This window comes from Pelophylax lessonae (genome assembly GCF_965119305.1).
Source record: "Pelophylax lessonae genome assembly, chromosome: 12".
In the NCBI taxonomy this organism is placed as follows: domain Eukaryota; kingdom Metazoa; phylum Chordata; class Amphibia; order Anura; family Ranidae; genus Pelophylax; species Pelophylax lessonae.
In genome coordinates this window covers 180,487,925-180,510,382 of record NC_138779.1, presented here as the reverse complement: position 1 = coordinate 180,510,382, position 22,458 = coordinate 180,487,925, and the positions used below count along the sequence as shown (strand labels likewise).

Below are 22,458 nucleotides of genomic sequence, written 5' to 3'. Positions count from 1 at the left end.
GGGGGGGGGAGGTGGGCATAGATATGGGGGGGAGTGAGAAGAAATGAGGCGGAAGAAAAGATAGAGGTTGGATTTAGATGTGCGTCTAAATCCATTGTTTCTATAAAGAGCAATATTCAGATCGCTTTTCACAGGCTATTGACGGGTGGGGAGGAGGCAATGTGACGCCTCCTCAGTGCCTGTTGAGCCCAATTTTTGCTGACAAATGGTTGTGGGGCATTCCTGGCGCCTCCCTGATTGCTTGAGTGGGTCAGGTTTGGTGGGCTTTCCACCTGCTGATTGCAACCTGTCGGATAGTTTTTGACATGGGCGCTAATAGAAGCATCACCAATGTGGCATATAAACACCTTGCACTGCAGCATAAAGGTGGTGGTGGGGGGGGGGGGCTTCGGGGGTGCTAAAAATGCAGCTCAACTGTGCATTTTTATTGTCCCCCCAACTGTACTTAAAGCAATAGTAAACTGCAAAAAAAGTTCCCAAAAAATGGTCCGCTGCAGGTAAATAGCTTAATGTGCCAGTATGCATCCCATACTAGCACATTATGAAAGACTTTCCTTAGAATGAAGCCCTCCAGAGACACGCTGTCACTGCGAACAGGGCTTCACCTGGGTCTGCTTTCTGGGTTTGTGGGCTTTGGCTGTTTGAAGGGCTGAGCCACGATGATGTCATTCCCACAGGTGTGTGCGGGAGTCATGGCTGCGGCCCGGCTCTCTCAATGGATGGCACATCCTCCATTGAGAGCGAAGTGTGCATGCGTCGGTGACGTCATTGGCTGCTACAATAGTAAATATCTCGTGCAAGTTTAGTAGATATTTACTGTACCTACAGGCAAGCCTTATTTTAGGCTTACCTGTAGGTACAAGTAAACACTTTACGCAGCCCATACCTTAGTCACAGTCATTGTTTTTTTCTTTTTTCACTTAACCAGTGGGTTGAACTAAAAAAAGGACTCCATTCCCCCATCCACACGTTTTAGCCTGGGTTTACACTGTTGTTAACACAGACATCACATTTGATTGGCACCGCATTCAATTCAGCCATAGTTTAAAAATGCTACAGGAACTTTTTTTTTTTCCCGCGCTGGAATCGGATCGCATTGGTGTTCACATCCATGCGATCTGATTCTTGTCTGAATTCACTGGCATTAACTTTGTATTGACACCCGCAGCATTTAGCAGAGGGCAGTGTGAACTACCTGCTGGGGAAAAGCGTTGCGGGAACCCGCACTGGAACCGCGCAGATTCCCGCATCGCATACGTGTGAACCCAGGCTTAACCACTTGCCGACCGCCGCAAGTACATATACTGCGGCGGTCAGCCCCTCACAGGCAAAGTGACGTATGGGTACGTCGCTAGCCTGTGAGGCTCTGGGGAGCGAGCGTGCGCCACCGGAGGCGCGCTCCCGCTCGGTCACGGACCCCCAATCCCCCCCCCGCGCGCGTGTGCCCGGCGGACCCGATGTCCGCCGGGCATTCGCGATCGTCCATGACAGCGGGAGAAAGGCAGGCAGCTAATGTTTCCCCTGTGTAGAAATAGTGATCATACGGTTCTACTATGTAGGACCGTTGATCACTGTTCCTACACCTCAAGCCACATCCAATCACAGTTAGAATCACGCCCCTAGGGACACACACAGCCCCTCCCTCTCAACAAAAGTTAACCCCTTCACTACCAGTGTCATTTTACAGTAACAGTGCATATGTATAGCACTGATTACTGCAGTAGTGTCACTGGTACCCCCAAAAATGTCAGTCAATGGTCCGATCTGTTCGCCGCAATGTCGCAGTCCCGCAAAAGAAATTGCAGATCGCCGCCATTACGCGTTAAAAAAAAAAACAACAAAAATTACAAAAATCTTTCCCTTTGTTAGTAAACGCGATAACTTTTGCGCAAACCAATCAAAATACGCTTTTTGCAATTTTTTTTTTTTTTTTACCAAACATATATAGCATAAAACAAATTGGCCGAAAATGTTAAAAAATTTAGATTTGTACTTTTTTTTGGGGGGAATTTCATATAAAAAAATGTGAAAAATATTGTTATTTTTTCAAAATTTACGCTTTTTTTTGTTTATAGCGCAAAAAGTAAAAATCGCACAGGAGATCAAATGCCACCAAAAGAAAGCTCTGTTTGTGGGAAAAAAAGGACGTAAATTTCGTCTGGGTATGGCGTCGCACGACCGCGCATTTGTCAGTTAAATTCGCACAGCGCCGAATCGCAAAAAGTGGCCTGGACGTAAGACAGCAAAATCCTCCGGTGGTAAAGTGGTTAAAGAGGAAGTAAACCCTCCTCTGACACTTGTACCTATAGGTGATCCTATGATAAGGCTTACCTATAGGTACTGTAAATATCTCCTAAACATGCACCGTTTAGGGGATATTTACCTTACATGCAGCCAGTGACGTCACTGGCGCATGCGCTCTGAAGGAACGGCCGATCGTGCCGTTCCTTCAGAGCCCCGTGCCGTGACTGTCGGCTCCGTGCGCGGGAGTGACGTCACCGCGGCTCCGGCCAATCAGATGGCCGGAAGACGGGCGAATGAACATGTCGCCCGTCATACAGGTGAGTGAGCGGCACGGCGGGGGCTCGTTCTAAGGTAAGTATTTCATAATGAGCTAGTATGCGATGCATGCTAGCTTATTATGTGTTTGTCTTGCAGGGTGTGAAAGAAAGAAAAAAAAAAAAGAGTTTACAACCTCTTTAAAGTGGAGTTCCGGCCTCAAATAACTTTTTTAACTAAAAATACCCCTATAATACTAATCCATTGCCCTTTACAGAAACGTTATTCTCATACTTACAAGGTGTACGGTATTGGATTTTACTCAAAATCTTACTTTTAAAAACGCTATCTGGGCGCGGCCATCTTAGACGTGGGCATCTGAAGCGGCAGTGTAATCTGCTGTGCCCTTCTTCCTGATTCCAGGGAGTGTTCTGTAAGTTCTTCCTGATTCCAGCCTCCTGGGAGATTTTCCTGATTCCAGGGAGTGTTCTGGGAGTTCTTCCTGATTCCAGCCTCCTGGGAGTGATGACAAACAGCTCCCAGGATGCAATGCAAAAGCGGAAGTGATGTCGGTGGCCGTGGCCACAGAGGGGGGGAGAAGGAGGAAGTACAATCAAAAATGCTCTGAAAATAAGGTAAGGGACCCCCGAAAAAAATTGAAAATGCCCAATTGTTTGTCAGCATAGCGAACACTCCAGGAATCACTGAAGTTGCAAAATAGGCCGGAACTCCGCTTTAACCACTTAAGCCCCGGAAGATTTTACCCCCTTCCTGACCAGGGGGTATTTTGCGATTCGGCACTGCGTGATTTTAACGGACAATTGCGCGTTCGTGCGACGCTGTACCTAAACGAATTTGGCGTCCTTTTTTTCCCACAAACAGAGCTTTCTTTTGGTGGTATTTGATCACCTGTGCGATTTTTTGATCACGCGCTATAAACAAAAAAAGAGTGTCAATTTTGCAAAAATAACAATATTTTTCACATTTTTTTATATGAAATTCCCCCCAAAAAAAAAGTAAAAATCAAAATTTTTTAAAATTTTCGGCCAATTTGTTTTATGCTACATATGTTTGGTAAAAAAAACCGCAAAAAGCGTATTTTGATTGGTTTGCGCAAAAGTTATCGCGTTTACTCACAAAGGGAAAGATTTTTGTCATTTTTGTTGTTTTTTTTTTTTAACGCGTAATGGCGGCGATCTGCGATTTTTTTTTTTTGCGGTGCTGCGACATTGGGGCGGACAGATCGGACCCTTGACTGACATTTGTGACACTTTTGGGGTTACCAGTGACATTTCTACAGTAATCAGTGCTATACATATGCACTGTTACTGTAAAAATACACTGGTTGTGAAGGGGTTAACTTTATTTGGAAGGGAGGGGCTGTGTGTATCCCTAGGGGCGTGCTTTCTACTGTGATTGGCTGTGGCTTGAGCTGTAAGGACACTGATCAACGGATCTACATACTAGATCCGTTTTATCAGTGTCTTTACAGCGAGGAGAATGACAGGTGGCTTGTTTACACAAGCTGCCTGACATTCTCCCTCTCCCCCGCCGATCGCCGAGTGACCGGCGGACATCGGGTCCGCTGGTCACACACGCGGGGGGGTCCGTGACCACGCGGGAGCGGGAGCGCGCCTCCCGGGGGCGCGCGCTCGCTCCCTAGACCCTCACAAGCTAGTGACGTAGCCCTACGTCACTTTGCCTGTGAGGGGCTGACTGCCCACGTAGATCGGCGTTAGGCAGTTGGCAAGTGGTTAAGGAATGAGAGGAAATGAAGGGGGGGGGGGGGGGCTTCAGTGTACTGAATATACCTCACATACCTCATACAGGGACATTAATTCTCCTCAAATACATTCTCTGGCAGGTGCCCTCACCATAAATACACATGTTTAGTAAGAGAGATGAAGTAGCTGTGACACCACAGAATTTATTGAAGACATTTCCTCACATGTAGTCACCTCATTGTTTTGTTGCATCTCATTTACTGTGAAGAACTTTTCCCTGGCACTCTTCCTCCCCCCTCAGAGACTCCTCATCCTTCTCTTTACCTGAAGACCTGCACCCCCCCTCCATGGTTCAGAGTCAGGCAGCCATCTTTCCTGCCCCTATTGGGGGTTGTGTGTATTTGGCAGCAGGGCCTGTGGGAGGCTGAATTCACGCCGTTCCCTCCCTGTGTTTGCTAGCTTGAGGTGGCTGGAAAGTGTTATTAGCTAAGGTTGGCTCCGCCCCTGCGAACGAACAATTGGCAACCCGGATGTAAGCAGTGAGTGCATAGAGGGCCCCTGAACCTCGGGGCCCGTGTACCATGCACACACTGCATACATTAACCACTTAAGGACCAAGCCTATTTCTGACATTTTACTGTCTATACAGGGGTTCTCAACTCCGGTCCTCAGGACCCACTAACAGGCCAAGTTTGCAAGATAACTAAATTACATTACAGGTGATCTCATTTGCTGCTCAGTAATTACAGTATTCTAGTCTGCATCTCCCCAAGGTAATACTTAAAATCTGGCCTGTTAGTGGGTCCCGAGTACCGTAGTTGAGAACCACTGGTTGCTGACCAGCCGCCGGGTCGGCAGGTTCCCGCGAATCGTTCACAGGAGTGATACTGGGGGGCTCGCGCGTGCGCCCACTTGCCAGCGGGGAAGCCGATCCATGGGGCCAGCGGCCGCGATTGTCGCCGGGCACTTGCGATCACTCCTCGTGAAGAGAGAACAGCGGTCTGCTGTTGTAAACACAACAGACCGTTATTCTCTCAGAAATCAATACAGCGCTTCTGTGTTCCTCCTATTTAGGAACACAGGTCTCTGTGTTGATTTCACAACCCCCCCCCCCATAGTTAGAAAACCCCCCTAGGCTCACACTTAAAGCGGTAGTATACTCAAAGTAAAAAAAAAACCCTGCAAGACAAAGGCATAATGAGCTAGTATACATCGCATACTACCTCTATATGAAACACTTAGCTTAGAACGGACCCCCGGACACCGCTGTGGCAGCGGACATGATCCCTCCGCGTCTCTTCCGGGTTCGGTGGCTCCGGCGCTGTGATTGGCCGGAGCCGCGATGACGTCACTTCCGCGCATGCGCACGGGAGTGATTTTCCGGCAACTTCCCGGCAAGGAACTCTGAAGGTCCGCCGGACCTTCAGAGCGCATGCGCCGCTCGCGTCAGCGGCTGCATGCAGCGCAAATATCTCCTAAACCATGCCGGTTTAGGAGATATTAATTGTACCTACAGGTAAGCCTTATTATAGGCTTACCTGTAGTTAAAAATCACAAAAAGCGGTATACTGCCGCTTTAACCCTTTGATCACCCCTGGGTTAACCCCTTCCCTGCCAGTGTCATTATTACAGTAACAGTGCATATTTTTTGCACTGATTACTGTAGTAATGTCACTGGTCCCCCCAAAAGTGTCAGGGGTCCGATCCGTCCACCGCAATGTCGCAGTTCCGCTATAAATCGATGATCGCTGCCATTACTAGTAAAAAAATTAACAAAAAATGACATAAACCTTTCACCTAGTTTGTAGATGCAATTACTTTTGCGAAAAAACAATCAAAATACGTTTATTGGGATTTTTTTTTTTTTAACAAAAATATGTAGCAGAATACAAGTTGGCCTAAAATGATGAAAAAAATAAAATTTTTACATTTTTTTTGGGAATGTTCTGTAGCAGAAAGTGAAATATATTTTTTTTTCCCAGAATTTTTTTGTTTATAGGGCAAAAAAAAAAAAATGGGTCCTGGACAGGTTCTCGTCCATATATTACAAAGATGTACTCAGACCTTCTCACCGCACCTTTCCTTAGAGCACCGGTGTCAAACACAAGGCCCGCGGGCCGAATCCGGCCCTCCAGGCCATTTTATGTGGCCCTCGCACCTCTCCTGTAGCTGCAGGAGAGCTCCAGTCCTCCTCCAGACCATATACTTTCTGCTTTCCAGCAATGCCTCCAGCTTCTTCCCAGCAGCACCAGAAGGTAAGGGAGGTGCACTGTGATGCAAGGGAGGGTGGGGACTCCACTTTTGATGGTGGAGAGGCTCTTGACGTCTTATGTAAGGGTAGGGGATGCTCTTGACATCTAGTCTTACAGATACAACCAGCCCTTTTGAGGGCAATCATAATGCTGATGCGGCCCAGCGATTAAATTGAGTTTGACACCCCTGCCTTAGAGCCTGAAGCATGAAGTGCTCTAGAGTTTCCTGCTAGAGGGCTGAGCAGACTTTGGACTTCATAAAACACAGTGGACCAACACCAGCAGATGACATGGCTCCCCAAATCATCATCATGGACTGTGGAAACTTCACACTGAACCTCATGCAACTTGGATTCTGTGCCTCTCCACTCCTCCTCCAGACTCTGGGACCTTGATTTCCAAATGAAATGCAACATTTTAAACAGTCAGTGATGATTTGGGGAGCCATGTCATCTGCTGATGTCGGTCCACTGTGTTTTATCAAGTCCAAAGTCAGCTCAGCCCTCTACCAGGAAATTCTAGAGCACTTCATGCTTCCCTCTGCTGTCCAGCTTTATGGAGATACTGATTCCATTTTCCAGCAGGACTTGGCACCTGCCCACACTGCCAAAAGTACCAATACCTGGTTTAATAATCATGGTATCACTGTGCTTGATTGGCCAGCAAACTCGCCTAACTCTATATATATATATATATATATATAGTGGAACCAAACAGGCAAATATACCATGTTTATTATTTTAACCACTTAAGGATCAGGCCTATTTCTGACACTTGTTTACAAGTTAAAATATAAAATCAGTATTTTATGTCACACTGTATTTGCGCAGCAGTCTTAGCCCCCGTTCACACTGGGGCGACCTGTCAGGCGACCTGGTCGCCTGACAGGTCGCCTCCCATACAGAAGCTATGGACCCGTTCTAATAGGAGCGACACAAGTCGCTCCGACTTGGAAAAAGGGTCCGGAGCTTCTTTGGGGCGACCTGCATAGACTTCAGTGTTATGAAGTCCGTGCCGGCTGCTCCGAGGTCGCGGTGTGAGCAGCGCGCCGCGACCTCTGTGGTCGCCTGGGGAAGTCGGATCGTGTGAACGGGGCCTTACAAACGCAATTTGTTTGGAAAAAAAATACACTTTTTTGATTTAAAAAATGAGAAAACCCTAAAGCCCAATTCTTTTTTTATAATGTGAAAGAGAATGTTGCGCCGAGTAAATTGATACCGAACATGTCATGCTTCAAAATTGCGCACGCTCGTGGAATAGCAACAAATATTGGTACTTAAAAATCTCCATAGGCGATGCTTTAAAAATTTCTACAGGTTACAAGTTTAGAGTTACTAGAATTATTGCCTTATGCCCCATACACACGTGCAGATTATCTGCAGACTTTTGTCTGCAGACTTACCTTTTCTATGTAGTGCAAGGGCCTGCCGGATTGCATACAAATTGAAAGTGTTTAGGTTTGACCTCATATTATATGGTTTTGGTAAGTCTGCAGACAAAAGTCTGCAGATAATCTGCACGTGTGTATGGGGCATAACTCTAATGATCATGGTGATGTGCGGTTTGAACACCGTTTACATATGTGGGCTCGACTTGTGTATGCATTAGCTTCTGCGCGTGAGCTCAGAGGGTTGGGGCGCTTTACATTTTTTTTCTTATTTATTTTACCTTTTATTTTTACACTGTCCCTTTAAAAAAAAAAAATTGTTCGATCACTTTTATTCCTATTACAAGGATAGAAATAAGCAGGACAGGTACTCTTTATTGTGAGATCTGGGGTTAAAAAGACCTCAGATCTCACATCTACACTCAAAATTCTTTTTTCTTCTGCAAAAAATTAGCGCTTTAAGGCGGTTGGGAGGAAGTGACGTATGACGTTGCTCCGGTCCTCCAAGGCCATAAAGTCGAGTGGGGGCCATCTTGCCCTCTCTAGACTTCCTGCTTAGGACCTGAAAGGACCGGATTGTTTTCCCTGCTACTGACTGCTCCGGTAAGCAGGGAAAACGACCAGGAAGCGGCAGGAGGGGGTGGGCATCTCTCCCTCCTCCCAAAAAAGTGATCCTGCGGCAAATCTGCCACTTTTATGTGAAAGAGGATCGCCAGCCGTGTAGAAAAATACCGAGGTTATGGTAGCTATCTACTGCCATAACACCAGTATTAAACGTCAAAGTACCAACATAAATACACAGTGGGCGGCCCGGTAGTGGTTCATTTAAAAATAAGTTTACAATCACTTTAGGATAGGAAAGATTTGTATTTACCTGTAACTGTAAGTACCAGATATTTCTCATGGCTCTATCAAGACAAGGGGGCAATGGGGAAGTCTAGGGAACGGATCCGCAGCGGGGAATGGTTCTTCTATGCTGACAACCTGCATGGGCAAAGTTTAACATTCCCATGTATTTATGTTCTATATTGAAGTCTAAAGCCCCGTACACACGTACTGATCGTCGGCTGAACGATCGGCCGTCTTTTGTCCAGGGCTGTCGTGTCTGTTGAAAACTGCAAAAGACTGCACACGAATTTTGTCGGCCAACAACAGCCGACTGCAGAAGTGATGTCATGTGATGGTTAACTTTCCTTGTGTTTTTTCTTTTCTGAGCATGCCCAGTCTTGAAAATCTGCTGTCTGTCGGCCGAAATCTGTACTGACTGGCGAACAATCGGCCGTTCTGTTGTCGGCGTACAAAAATTTTAATGCCTGCAGGACAGATTCTGTTCGGCCGAAAATGCGCTGTCGGTTGTCGGAAGCATCATACTAACAAGCCTACAATCGGCCGATCGGTCGTCGGCCGAATATTTACGGCCGACAATCGGTACGTGTGTACGGGGCTTTAGTCTCGATCCACACTAGCGCGACTTGTCAGGCGACTTGTCAGCCTGACAAGTCGCGGTCCATTGACTGCTACAGGACCCGTTCTAATAGGAGCGACACAAGTCGCTCCGACTTAGAAAAAGGGTCCTGTACTACTTCAGGGCGACCTCGGAGCGACTTGCATAGACTTCCATTATGTGAAGTCCCTGCAAGTCGCTCCGAAGTCGTGGTGCATGGGAATGCACAAGTCGCCCCCGAAGTAGTAAGGAGTCGTGCCGACCCAGTGTGAACCGAGACTAAAAATGTTGTTTTATTTTACATGACAATAAAAACACATGTGATATTCAGGCCTTGATTAGTGGTCAGGTAAAGACCCCCATGTGTGTATATATATATATATATATATATATACATGTGTATATGTACTGTATACCTTAACCCAAGGCTGGGTTCACACTTGGGAAAATGGGATGCTTGTTTCCTTGCATCCAATTTGCATGGCAGGAGGTGTGACTCAGTGGAGCCGGTTCACACACCTACGGGGCGGCCGCGGTCTGCATTTGGAAAGGGTCCTGTGCGTCTTTGTCACTGAATCGGGTGCGAATTCAGGCAGAAATTCGTACCTGATTCGCACCTAAAATGGTGAACAGGTACACACCGGACCCCATGCTGTTAGCCGCGGCCACAGTTTGTGTGAACCCAGCCTGACGGGCACCATTTTATGTGCCTCCATTTTGTGCTTGTCACCCAGATGTGACTGTTTGTTAGGATCAGTAGAATTTTACTTCTATGACAAATTATTTTGCATGACTGGAGCTGTTGTAATGGTGTTTGATGTGCCTTTAATGAAAACCAGTGACATAAATGGTTACACAGAGAGGTTTTTTATTTCAGTAGCAGAGCTGTCTTGTATGTGAAATCTTTCTGCATCATTTTACGTCAAGCCCCATCTTTCCTACACAATCCTCCCTTAGTAATAGCATGGTGCCATCCAGTGGCCGGACTTCTCCTAGGCCTTACAGTACAACTGGCTGCCATTTAGGGACCTCTAAATCTAAACACTGAAATGTACCTGAGGCCAACAATATACTAATAACCTTCACAGGCTTGTGTGTGAAAAGTTCCAAGCCTGCACAAAAGAAACATTTACATTAGCTTTGCAGCCAGTCCTGCCAAGTTGGCTGTCCTTTTTGGCCGAAGAAGCCTTGAAAGTGACAGTATTCTTCTTGTCATGGCCTTGTTGTTGTCTGAGTCACCAACGGTGAAGCAGGTGCAGACAGAGGCCCAGCCAGGCAACTATCATTTTCATATGTGTTACTCGAAGGACAGGATTCCTTTAAAGCTCCACTCTTGGCAACAGTATTTTTACCCTCGGTAGTGGGCCTTCTGATACTGTAAGGGTTAAGTGCTTGGAAATAAGCTGTAATACTGGTGCATTTCTCCAGTAGGTTTCTGCTACACCATGGGTGCTCAACCTGTGGCCCTCCAGCTGTTGAGGAACTACAAGTCCCATGAGGCATATTGCAAGGCTGACTGGTAAAAGCCTGACTCCAAAAGTCTTGATGCATGATGGAACTTGTAATTCAGCAACTTCCGGAGGGTCGCAGATTGAGCACCCATTCAGTCTCTCAAAGTTATTTTTATTTTGGCGCTCCAACGGCCACACTCTTATTTCATCACATAGCAGTCCTGCATTGTACAGGAGGAAAGCAAGAACTTACACTCATCCCAGAGCAGCGGAGAGGACAGAAGAGCCTTGTGATGTGGCGTCACCGTCCCGCCTCGGCCATTCAGAGAATGCTTTGCATTCATTCAGAAAATGCAAAGCATTCTCTGAATAGCACCCATGCTGAGCAGGTGACCTACAGTGTTCACAATGTTCCAAGCCTGCTGTTCAGCATGGGACCCAAAAGCTAATAGGGATCACTGGAGTAGCTGTGGTTACTTCCATGATTTTCAGCTTCCGGGGACATTGGCTGGTTATGGTATATGCATAATTAGATTGGTTTAAGCTGGAATAATGTAACTATGTATAAAATATCCATATCTGGAATTTTATTTTCTGTTTTTAGGCCTCATTTTCACTTGAAGTTGAAGGGTGTTTAAAACATATGGTTGAGTCCCCCCCCCCCCCCCCCCCCACACCTTTTTTTTTTTTTTTTTTTTTTTTACCATCCCCTGCTCCTCTAAAAAGTGATTGTAATTTTTTTTTTTTTTTTTTTTAAAGAGACCCCCATAACATGGCTTGTTTTTAAGCTTATATCTAGTTCCATGTATTGCAGTACATTGCGGTGCATTACAGCACTACGCAAAAAAATGCAGTTTTTTTTTTTCTCAGCACACAACCCCGTAGCTCTGAATCCATAGGACTCCAGCCAAAACACACTCTCCGGTTTCTATTTCTTTTTGGACAGTGTAAGCATACAAGTTACGGCGTGAAGAGACTAAAAGAATCAAAAAGTCCTCACTCTAATCAGTGCATAGCAGAGTAAATCCTTCTTAGAACACGTCTCATTCCGTCACATATCCCAAAAATAAGAGGATTATTCCTCATTTTAGGACAGTGGGTGGAGCTATGCAAATCTTTACTTTATTCCTCATCAACCAAATGCACATCCAGAAGAGAAGCTCTGGTGTATAGCATGATATCATCGAATAATATTATAGAATCATTTTATTGCAAACTGCATACATTGGTTTCAGGATTTTCGGCCATCACCTCACCAGTCAGTGTATGGAATCTATGGCTTCTATGAATTAGGGCTTGGAGGGGACCCAACAAGACTGCATAACCATACATGTTCTGGTGAGAAAATACTAAAGCACTCACTTTTTGTGTTTTCCGTGTGGAGATTTTTCTTTATTCCCTCTGTCCCAGCGTGAGGGATAATTCTAATCAGATGGACTTACCCTTGCAAACCTATGAAAACCATTTTGTTTGGGATATTTAGTTTTGGTGCACATATACAATGTTGGATATTAGCACCCCCCCCCCCCCACCTCCAACTGCTGGTCTAAAAAATATATATATCCAAATGCCCACTTTACTTACCTCAAGCTGCAGTCATTTTACACAAGCCAGCCTGATTTTTCTGTCCTCTGTTGACTTCTTCAGGTGTCCACATCATCGCCCGTTGACTTCTTCAGGTGTCAACATCATTGTGTTTGTGATGTGGACATCTCCTATTGCTGGAGGCGTCACTTCCAGAGGCAAGGTCCTCTCTCATAGGCTCCAGATGCAGGAGAACTCACAGGGGTAGTGAGGGGACCAGTGCCCAAGAAGAGAACGAGCGGGATGTCTGGTCCCCAGGGCAGGAAATTAGCTTGGCTCATAGAGGATCCATTACACTGCAGGATGGCCTAGGAAGAGGTGTTTGGATCTAAGAGTAAGATAACTGATGCACAATGAACTATTTAAATTTAAGTTCTGCCTAGAGCTCGGAATTACGAAAATGCATTTAGGCATCTATTCTTAACTCAAGAATGTCCCTTCTACTGCTCCCAGCCTCCTCCAGATTGCTTTATCTTTGCTGCTGTGGTCCAGTGTCCTGTTAGAGGGTGACTGCATTCGTTCTCCATGGTACAGCTTTATGTAAGAACATAGCCACCTTCTCTTGCTTGCTCTTGAGATGGACTAGGAACTGTGGACTATGAGATAGAGAGCTGTACACATGATGGCAACTAGAATGTGCTGCTTGTTCTAAACAAACAGAAGTGGGGAGAAGTAGAAAGAAGAGGTTACAAGGAGGCAGAAAAACACAGTGAGAAACCATTTCATAAAAAAATAGATTACAGGGCCATTAGTTAGTGGATGTGTGTGGATTATTTTTGGAGAATAAGGGTTCTTTAGTGTAAAACCTGGGGATACTCACCTCTGCTCCAGCGATGTGACGCCTACATGCTCCAGTGCTTGCATCAGCTTCATCTTCGTCCATCTTGGTTGGCTGGCGTGGGATGACATGACTCTTGCGCATGCACAGAGGGGTTCATTCATCCTGGGCACCAAGAAGTGCCAAGAATGAATGCTAAGCTTTGCATGTAAAGCTCAGTGTACATGCTAAGACTTGGTTCACACTACTGCGATGAGATTTTTTTTTACACAATTTGCAGTGCAACTTTAATGTGACTTTGGTTGCATGTTGGATTTGGTTTGCTTATTCTATGGGGTTAAAATGCACTGTAAATCAGACCAAAGTAGTACTGGAACCCTTTCCTAAATCAAAAACCCTGGCATACGTCAAATCTGATGAAACGGATTGGGCGGAGCTGCATGACATCACCACGTTCTCAGAAGTGTTCTTGAAAGTCTCTGTTCATCGCTCCAGACAGAGTTTCTTTTTACTATGCAAGTGCATCGATTTTGTTTTTTTAATAAATTAGTTATCCAGATTTTAAACTATGTGGAGTTTTTGGCTTCTTTTTTTTTTTAACATGCCGCATATATGCTGGTTAATGACCGATGGTGAGATCTTCGTATTGGTGCGTATTCTCATCCTCCTGGCTGCCATTCAGAAATGCTGAAGGTGAATCCTGCCAGTTAACAGCTGTGATCATGCCATGCGTTGTATGTCCACTCTATAATCTGATGGTCATATATTTTCAATAAGCCTTCTGGTGTGACTGCACGGTTGCGGAGATTCACATGGCGTGCAATAAACACTCTTCATTTGGACACTTGGTATCACTGTATTCATTTATTTACTAAAAAAGTTTTTGCCTGAAATTAGTAGTATGAAAAAAATAGTACGGAAGTACATTGCTGGATACCTTTTTATATTCCAGTGTTCGGTTTAATTACCCTTGAAGTGTAAATTTTGTACTGCTAGAATTGTGTACTTTCTTCTGTACACAAATCAGAAAAGTCAAAGAAAAGGAGTTTTTATTTGCAAAGCTAATAATATCTACAGTGAAAACTGAGTTTTCTCTTACGTCCTCCGACAGTCGCCGCCTCTTCATATTCGTCACATATGGGGTATTAGACTTTGCTCCGAAGGAGTAGCTAGGCAACAGAATATGTTAACAATAAAGCTTTAACATATCCCACCCTCAAGGGGTGGTCCCCTCAGTCAATACCCTCCTACTTCCTGCAACCATATCTCAGTTTTAATGTCTAGCTTGTCAGGAGTGGCTGGCTCTCTCTGTGCTGGGACTTTTTGTCCCAGACTCTTTCTTCTTTTTGATATTTTGTTTGAGTTTTCTCTCTACCTTTACTTAGCTGTTATTTTTGTCAGCATTAGTTAGTTCTTCGGACGAAGAGGATCATGCGGACTGGGTCTCGGGCTGATCCCCCTGGTCGCAGGTCGTGGGTCAGTGGCTTCCCAGTCTGCCATCGAGCGTTCAGCCAGGTAACGCTCCTGGCACGGTGAACGACCCATCCCTGTTCGGTGCAGGGATGATTGGTGAGGTGGCTACCTCACCGGACGCTGTGCGGTTTCTGAACCGCCATTGTGTGCGTCTTGAATTGCGACTCTCCCTGCCTCATGTGCAGCGGCTTGTTCGCCTGTGCGGGTTCCCCACGCCATGTGAGGTAAGTGTATCTATGTGGGGACCTGTCTGTCTGGGGGGGGTCTCAGTCTGGGACTGTGTAACCTGCCTTTAATCACACTGCTTGTCTCCCTATATCTCGGCTGCATGCTGTGGGCTGCAAGGGGGGGGGGAGTTGTATGACACTGAGTATGTCAGGCTGGGCAGTGTGAGGAGCTGTGTGCTGTGGGGCATGTTTTTAATGGCATGTTGGGGCATATACAGCGATCGCTGCGGCGATCTAACATGTATCCATATAATGGGATAATATTGTGTGTGATTTTATGCACTGTGGAGCGGCGATTTCGGCGCCAAACGGCGCCATTTTACCGGCGCCCGCTCCGGCCGCATGGTTTACATGCACGGCGGCCATTTTCTTGTAGCCTCCATAGGCTTACATAGAGCGCCCTGGCAGCATCACTTCCTCTCTCCTGGAAGCACCGATCGAGGCAGCAGCAGCAGCGGAGTCTCCTCAGGTTTTATCCTTCTATTCCTGTGTTCCATTGCCTGTATTCAGTCTGTATATTCCCTGTGGGGGTCTCATTGTGCCTGAGTGTGGTGCGGTGGGCTGCGCTTGCCGCGCTTGCTGTAAGGGGGCAGTTAACCCTTGGTTGTCTGGCATACAGGGGCAATGGATTCTCAGGAGGGCAAGTTTCCCACAGTATTGGTGGAAAGCCAGGGGACCGCTGTTTCCCCCCCAGGGGGGGATTTGGCCACTATTGTGGCTGGCCTTGCTGCACAGGTGCAAATGCTGGTGGCTGCTCAATCTACTAAACGGCCCAGAGTTGCTCTGTCCTCTGATTCTGAGGGTGAAGGTGATGGGGCTGTTCTGGCGGGGACCCCCCTATCGGGGTCCCGCTCCTCTCTTGATCTAGTGGGGTCTGAGGTAGAGGCTGAAGTTGAGGGGGTTGATAATTCTCCCCCTGGCTCGCCTGAAGAGCTTGCAATCATGGATGAGTTGATTGCTTCCATTAAGCAGACGCTACGTTTGCAGGACGAGGTGTGTCCCCCAGCTGCCTTGGCGGCTTATGGGACGCAGAGAAAACGCAGGACGCCGCAGGTTTTTCCCTGCAATGCTGATTTTCAGCGCGCTGTTAAGGACCAATGGCGCGATTTGCGCAAGCCTTTTGCGGTACCAAGTAAATTTAAGCTGCGTTATCCTTTCTCGCCTGCCACTGATGAACGGTGGTATGTGCCTCCGCCAGTGGATCATGCTATTGCGGTTTTGAACAAAGCCACTGCGATCCCTGCAGAGGGATCCCCTGTTTTCCGTGATGCCACGGATAGGAGACTGGAGTCTCTTGCCCGTCATACTTATTCTGTTACGGGTTCTATGCTTAAGGCTCTGTTTGCTTCTCTCATGGCGGCCCAGGCGATCGCAAGTTGGACGCAGATGCTTAGGCGCGTCCTAGTGGCCGATTCGGCCTCGGCGGCGACCCTGGATATGGTGGATCAGATCCACCAGGGTGTCATGTATCTGTGTGATGCGGACCTGGACCTGATTCCGTTGGCCGCGCGTGTGCACAGCGTGGCGGTGTTGTCTCGCCGCCTGGTTTGGTTGAAATGTTGGTCGGTGGACCAATCTTCACGTAAAACCTTAGCCAATCTGCCTTATGATGGGTCTCGCCTTTTTGGGGAGTCCCTGGATGTGTTGATTAAGGGGATTACCGGGGGTAAGAGCACTCTCTTGCCCCATTTCCCCAAGGCTAAGGGGGCTTCTGGGAAGAAGCATGCTCATTTTCGGCCCCCTCAGGGGTCCTTTCGTGCCTTTCGGCCGCACTACAAGGGCAAACCGTTCAAGGGCCAGGGCTCTCAGAAGAAACCCTGGTCTGGGAAACAGAAGTCCGGCCAATCCGGACCTGCGGCCCATAACAGTTCGGCCTGAAGGGGCGCCCTCACCCAGTTTTGGGGTGGGGGGACGCTTGCTCGGTTTTCTTCAGCCCTGGTTGGCCCGTGTGCGGGACAGATGGGTTCTGGAAATCGTTCGATCTGGTTACAAGATCGAGTTTCTCTCTCGGCCAGAGAGCAGATTTTTTCCCTCAAATCTACAACTGTCTCCAGAGCGCCTGCGGGATCTGCACCTGGCGGTGCGGGACCTGAGGGCTCAGGGAGTGGTGGTTCCGGTGCCTCATCGGGACAGATTTCGGGGGTTTTATTCCAATCTGTTCACCGTGCCCAGAAAGGAGGGCAAGGTTCGTCCAATTCTGGACTTGAAAGCTCTGAACCGCTCTGTGCGGGTTCGCAAGTTCCGCATGGAATCCCTGCGCTCGGTGGTGGCTGCCCTGGTTCCGGGGGAATTCATGGCCTCCATCGATTTGAAGGATGCGTATCTTCACATCCCCATATTCGAGGGTCATCAGAGATACCTTCGATTTGCCATTGCGGAGGATCACTACCAGTTCGTGGCGTTGCCCTTTGGGCTCGCCTCGGCTCCGCGGGTCTTCACCAAGGTGCTTGCACCGGTTCTGGCATTATTGAGAGCCCAGGGCATTTCTGTCCTGGGGTATCTGGACGACATTCTGATTCGGTCTGCGACCAGTCAGGGTCTGGAGAAGGACCTGTCTGTCACGATGCAAACTCTGCAGGAGTTCGGTTGGACGATAAATGTTCCAAAGTCGACACTGAGTCCGTCGGTTCGTCTTCCCTATCTGGGAATGATACTGGACTCGGTGCAGGCGAAGGTCTTCCTGCCGGAAGACAAACTCAGGACTCTTCAGGAGGAAGTCAGGTCCCTCAGGGACGTTCCGAACTCGTCTCTGCGGACGTGTATGAGATGTCTGGGATTGATGGTCTCGGCTTTCGAGGCGATTCCTTTCGCGCAGTTTCACACGCGGGGTCTCCAGGCGGAGATCTTGTCCAAGTGGGACGGGCGACCTCAATCTCTGGATCTTCAGATCTCGTTGAGTCATCGCACCAGGGAAAACCTTCTGTGGTGGCTCCAGTCCCCGTTGGTGTCCGGGGGCAAGTCGTTTCGTCCGATCTCGTGGACGATAATCACCACGGATGCCAGCCTGTCGGGCTGGGGTGGTGTTCTGGGCGTTCTGTCCGCCCAGGGGACCTGGTCGGAGGGGGAGTCTTCCCTCCCGATCAACATTCTGGAATTGCGTGCGATAAGGCTCTGTCTTCATCGCTGGACGGACCGGCTGCAGGGCTGCCCGGTTCGGGTGCAGACGGACAATGCCACGGCGGTGGCCTACATCAACCACCAAGGGGGCACCAGGAGTGCCCGAGCGGCTCGAGAAGTGGCCGACATTCTGTCTTGGGCCGAGACTCATGTCCCGGCGATAACGGCGGTTCACATTCCGGGAGTGGAGAACTGGCAGGCGGACTATCTGAGTCGCCAGACCCTGGATCAGGGGGAATGGTCTCTCCACCCGGCTGTCTTCCAGATGTTGTGCGCGAAGTGGGGTCTTCCAGATGTGGACCTGTTCGCGTCTCGCCTCAACTACAAGGTGAAGAGGTTCGTGGCAAGGACGCGCGACCCTCGGGCAGACGCGTCGGACGCGTTAGTGGCCCCGTGGCATCAGTACAGGCTGATGTACGCGTTTCCACCGATTCAGTTGCTGTCCCGGTTCCTTCGCAGGTTACACTCGGAACGCAGCACGGTGATTCTTGTGGCACCGGACTGGCCTCGCCGGTCCTGGTACGCAGACCTCGTGAATCTGGCGGTCGACGCCCCCTGGCGTCTGCCTCTTCGGGACGATCTACTGTCTCAAGGACCGATTTACCATCCTGCTTTACAGTCGCTGGCTTTGACGGCCTGGCTGTTGAGACCGAGGTCCTGAAGGAGAAGGGTCTCTCTCCAGAGGTTGTTCATACCTTGATCAACGCGAGGAAGTCTTCCTCGGGAAAGGTTTATTACCGTACTTGGAAGGCCTATTTTGCCTGGTGTGAGTCCAGGGGGTTTTCACCCCGCACGTACTCGGTTTCCCGTGTGCTGTCTTTCCTTCAGACGGGTGTCGATCAGCGTTTGGCGCTGGCTACGATAAAGGGTCAGGTGTCTGCGCTGGCCGTTCTGTTTCAACGTCCCGTGGCTTCCAACTCCTTGGTTGGCGCTTTTATTCAGGGTGTGCGGCATCTGGTTCCTCCTAGGAGGGATCCTTTGCCCCCTTGGGACTTGAATCTAGTCCTGTCTGTGTTACAACGTGCTCCTTTTGAACAGATCAGGGAGATCTCGTTGCCTATGTTGTCCAAAAAGGTCGCCTTTTTGGTGGCGATCACTTCGGCTCGCAGAGTGTCGGAACTGGCGGCTTTGTCCTGCAAGTCTCCGTACCTGGTTGTTCATTTGGATAAGGTGGTCTTGCGACCTAATCCTTCTTTTCTGCCGAAACGAGTTTCGGAATTCCATCTTAACGAGGATATTGTTTTGCCTTCGTTGTGCACGAAGCCTAAACATCCAAAGGAGGTGAGATTGCATTCTCTGGATGTTGTTCGGGCGATTAGGGTTTACCTTAAATCGACTGAGTCTTTTCGAAAGACGGACTCCTTGTTTGTTCTTCCAGAGGGTCCTCGGAAGGGCATGGCGGCTTCCGCCTCTACCATTGCCAAATGGATCAGGCAGACCATTGAACAGGCCTATGCCTTGCAGGGGAAGGTTCCCCCTGTGCCTGTGAAGGCGCACTCTACTAGATCTCTGAGTACGTCTTGGGCCTGTCGTCATGGGGCTTCTGTAGCCCAGGTGTGTAAGGCGGCGACTTGGTCGACCGTACACACTTTCACAAAATTCTACAAAGTAGATGTTCAGGCATCGGCGGATGCTTCCTTTGGCCGCAAGGTTCTTAGTGCGGCTGTTCCCTAGGGTCCCTTGTTGGGGACTCCTGGCTGTTGGGATAAGTTTTGTATCCCCTGGTTTTTTGTCTTTTCCTGGGTTGTTGCTCCTGTTGAGCACTTATTTTTGCTGTTGCCCAGCTGGTTTCCTTCCTTTGGTAAGGTTCCTTTCTTTGATGTGGAGACTGCGTTGCCTTTCGGCGCGGATGCGTTTCCCACCCCTCATGTTTGCACTGCTTTGGGACGTCCCCATATGTGACGAATATGAAGAGGCGGCGACTGTCGGAGGACGTAAGAGAAAACGGAATTTTTGTAAAATCTTACCTGTAAAATTCCTTTCTCTGAGTCCTCCGACAGTCGCCGCCCCCGCCCCTCTTTTGGGGTTTGAATGTATACTCTACTGCTATTCCACTAAAACTGAGATATGGTTGCAGGAAGTAGGAGGGTATTGACTGAGGGGACCACCCCTTGAGGGTGGGATATGTTAAAGCTTTATTGTTAACATATTCTGTTGCCTAGCTACTCCTTCGGAGCAAAGTCTAATACCCCATATGTGACGAATATGAAGAGGCGGCGACTGTCGGAGGACTCAGAGAAAGGAATTTTACAGGTAAGATTTTACAAAAATTCCGTTATTTTTAGGTTTCTTATGTCAATCACAGTACAAGCAGGAAAACTCTCTGTTCCTTTTTTTGATACTTGAAATATTGTAGTTCTGCGAAGACATTGGTCACCCAAGTCACATAGTAGCTTCTTATATTCCTCAAAACTCACTGTTGAGTACCTGGCGCCCCACAGACTCAACATTAAGGCTACGTTCACATGTTAGCGTAGCGGACCGCGGGCAGAATCACCGCGATTCTGCCCGTAATCCGGAAATCATTGCAAATCGCGGGATGCCTGTGCGTTGCCGTTGATTTGCAATGGCACCCCAAACGCTGTGCGATGTTGACACGATTTCCACCTGCCGAATCGCGGTAACATCGCGCAAACAAAATCACGGGTCGCATGACGCCCAAAAAAGGTACAAGAGCTTCTTTGGGGCGTCATGCGACCCGCGATTTTGTTTGCGGGATGTTACCGCGATTCGGCAGGCGTAAATCGCGGCAACATCGCACAGCGTTTGGGGTGCCATTGCAAATCAACGGCAACGCACAGGCATCCCGCGATTTGCAATGATTTCCGGATCGCGGGCAGAATCGCTGTAATTCTGCCTTCGGTCCGCTACGCTAACATGTGAACGCAGCCTTAAGTATATGTAAACCCTCATCTTGTAAAACAACCCATTCAATTTAAAATAGAAATGAAAGGCAAAACATTTGTGTATACAGTAGGTATAATAAACATAAATCCAATTTTGTTCCCCTTTTTAAAGGCTGATCACATACCCTCTGTTCTCAGCTGCAGAAGGAGCTCAGACAGCTGGGGGAGAAGAAGCAGCAGTGCACGGATCTTCCTAGTAAATGTCTGTGCAGGGGGGTGTGTCAGCACAAGTCTGATCATTGGAGGAGAACAGGCTGAGTTCTCAGCACAGCTAGAGAACTGACCATGCTGTGCTCTCATATCGAGTGTAGTCAGTTTCTGATTGTAAAGCAGAGGGACTGGCAGAACCCCAGGAATTTCACACAGGAAACAATACAAGGAGAACATGATATTTTTTCATACAAGTACATGGTACAGCAGGTACAAATCAGGAATATGAAATGTTGGGTTTTCATCAATCTCAGTATTTGCAGATGATACAAAGCTAGGCAGGGCAATAACTTCTGCGCAGGATGTGGAAACCTTACACGAAGACCCGAACAAAATATTGGGGTGGGCAACTACATGGCAAAGGAGGTTTAATGTTGTAAAATGTAAGGTAATGCATTTGGGTGCTAGAAATACGAACGCAAGTTTCTCCCTAGGGGGGAATCAAGGATGGAAAAGGACCTGGGGGTCCTAGTAGATGACAAGCTCAGCAATGCCAAGCTACTGCAACAGAATACTGGGATGTATTAAAAAGGGAATTCACTCCAGAGATAAAATAATTTTACCACTCTACAAGACTCTGGTCCGGCCACATCTGGAGTATGCTGTCCAGTTCTGGGCACCGGTTTTTAGGAAGGATGTGCTGGAACTGGAGAGAGTCCAGAGAAGGGCAACAAAGCAAATAAAGGGACTGGAGGACTTCAAACATTGAACCTATTCTTTCTGGAGAGAAGACGTTTGAGAGGGGATATGATATCAATGTACAAATACCGTACCCTAGCATAGGGAACAAACTTTTTAGCGAGAGGGAATTTAAAAAGACACGCTGCCATTCATTAAAATTAGAAGAGAAGTTGTTTAACCTTAAACTGCGTAAAGGGTTCTTCACTGTTACTGTGCGGTAAGGATGTGGAATTCTCTTTCACAGTGGTATCAGCAAGGAGTGTCGATAGTTTCAAAAAACTATTAGATGGACACCTTAGCGACCACAACATACATGGATATACAATATAATATTGACACAAACACACACACACACATCATTGGTTGAACTGGATAGACTGTTGTCTTTTTTCAACCTCACTAACTATGTAACATATTATTTAAGCTTCACCTCTCCTGCAAAACAAACGTAAACTCCACTATGGTGGAAAATTCCCATCAAGGTGGGTGGAGCTGGGAACCCTGGTGCCGAGATCTTACCAAGTCTTGTAGTCCTCAAGAGTTAGACAGTGCAGGTGAATGGTTCACGCTGACATCTACCTACCCTGAGATATCAATTTGGGTTGGGCTAAGTTTTATTTTGTTTCTTGTAAAAGTACAGAAAGCTAATTAAAATGATTTTTTTTTCCATCTAAACTCTGATAGGAACAAAAACTGGCAGACATAGTATATTCAGATTTATGGGG

At 47.7% G+C, this 22,458-nt stretch overlaps 1 protein-coding gene across 1 annotated transcript in view; it reads left to right on the top strand.

Annotated features, from left to right (window-relative positions):
• The window catches only part of PRR12 (proline rich 12), a 196,941-nt gene that overhangs the window by 93,386 nt on the left and 81,097 nt on the right, over nt 1-22,458 (top strand). The gene's annotated exons all lie outside the window — the stretch shown is intronic.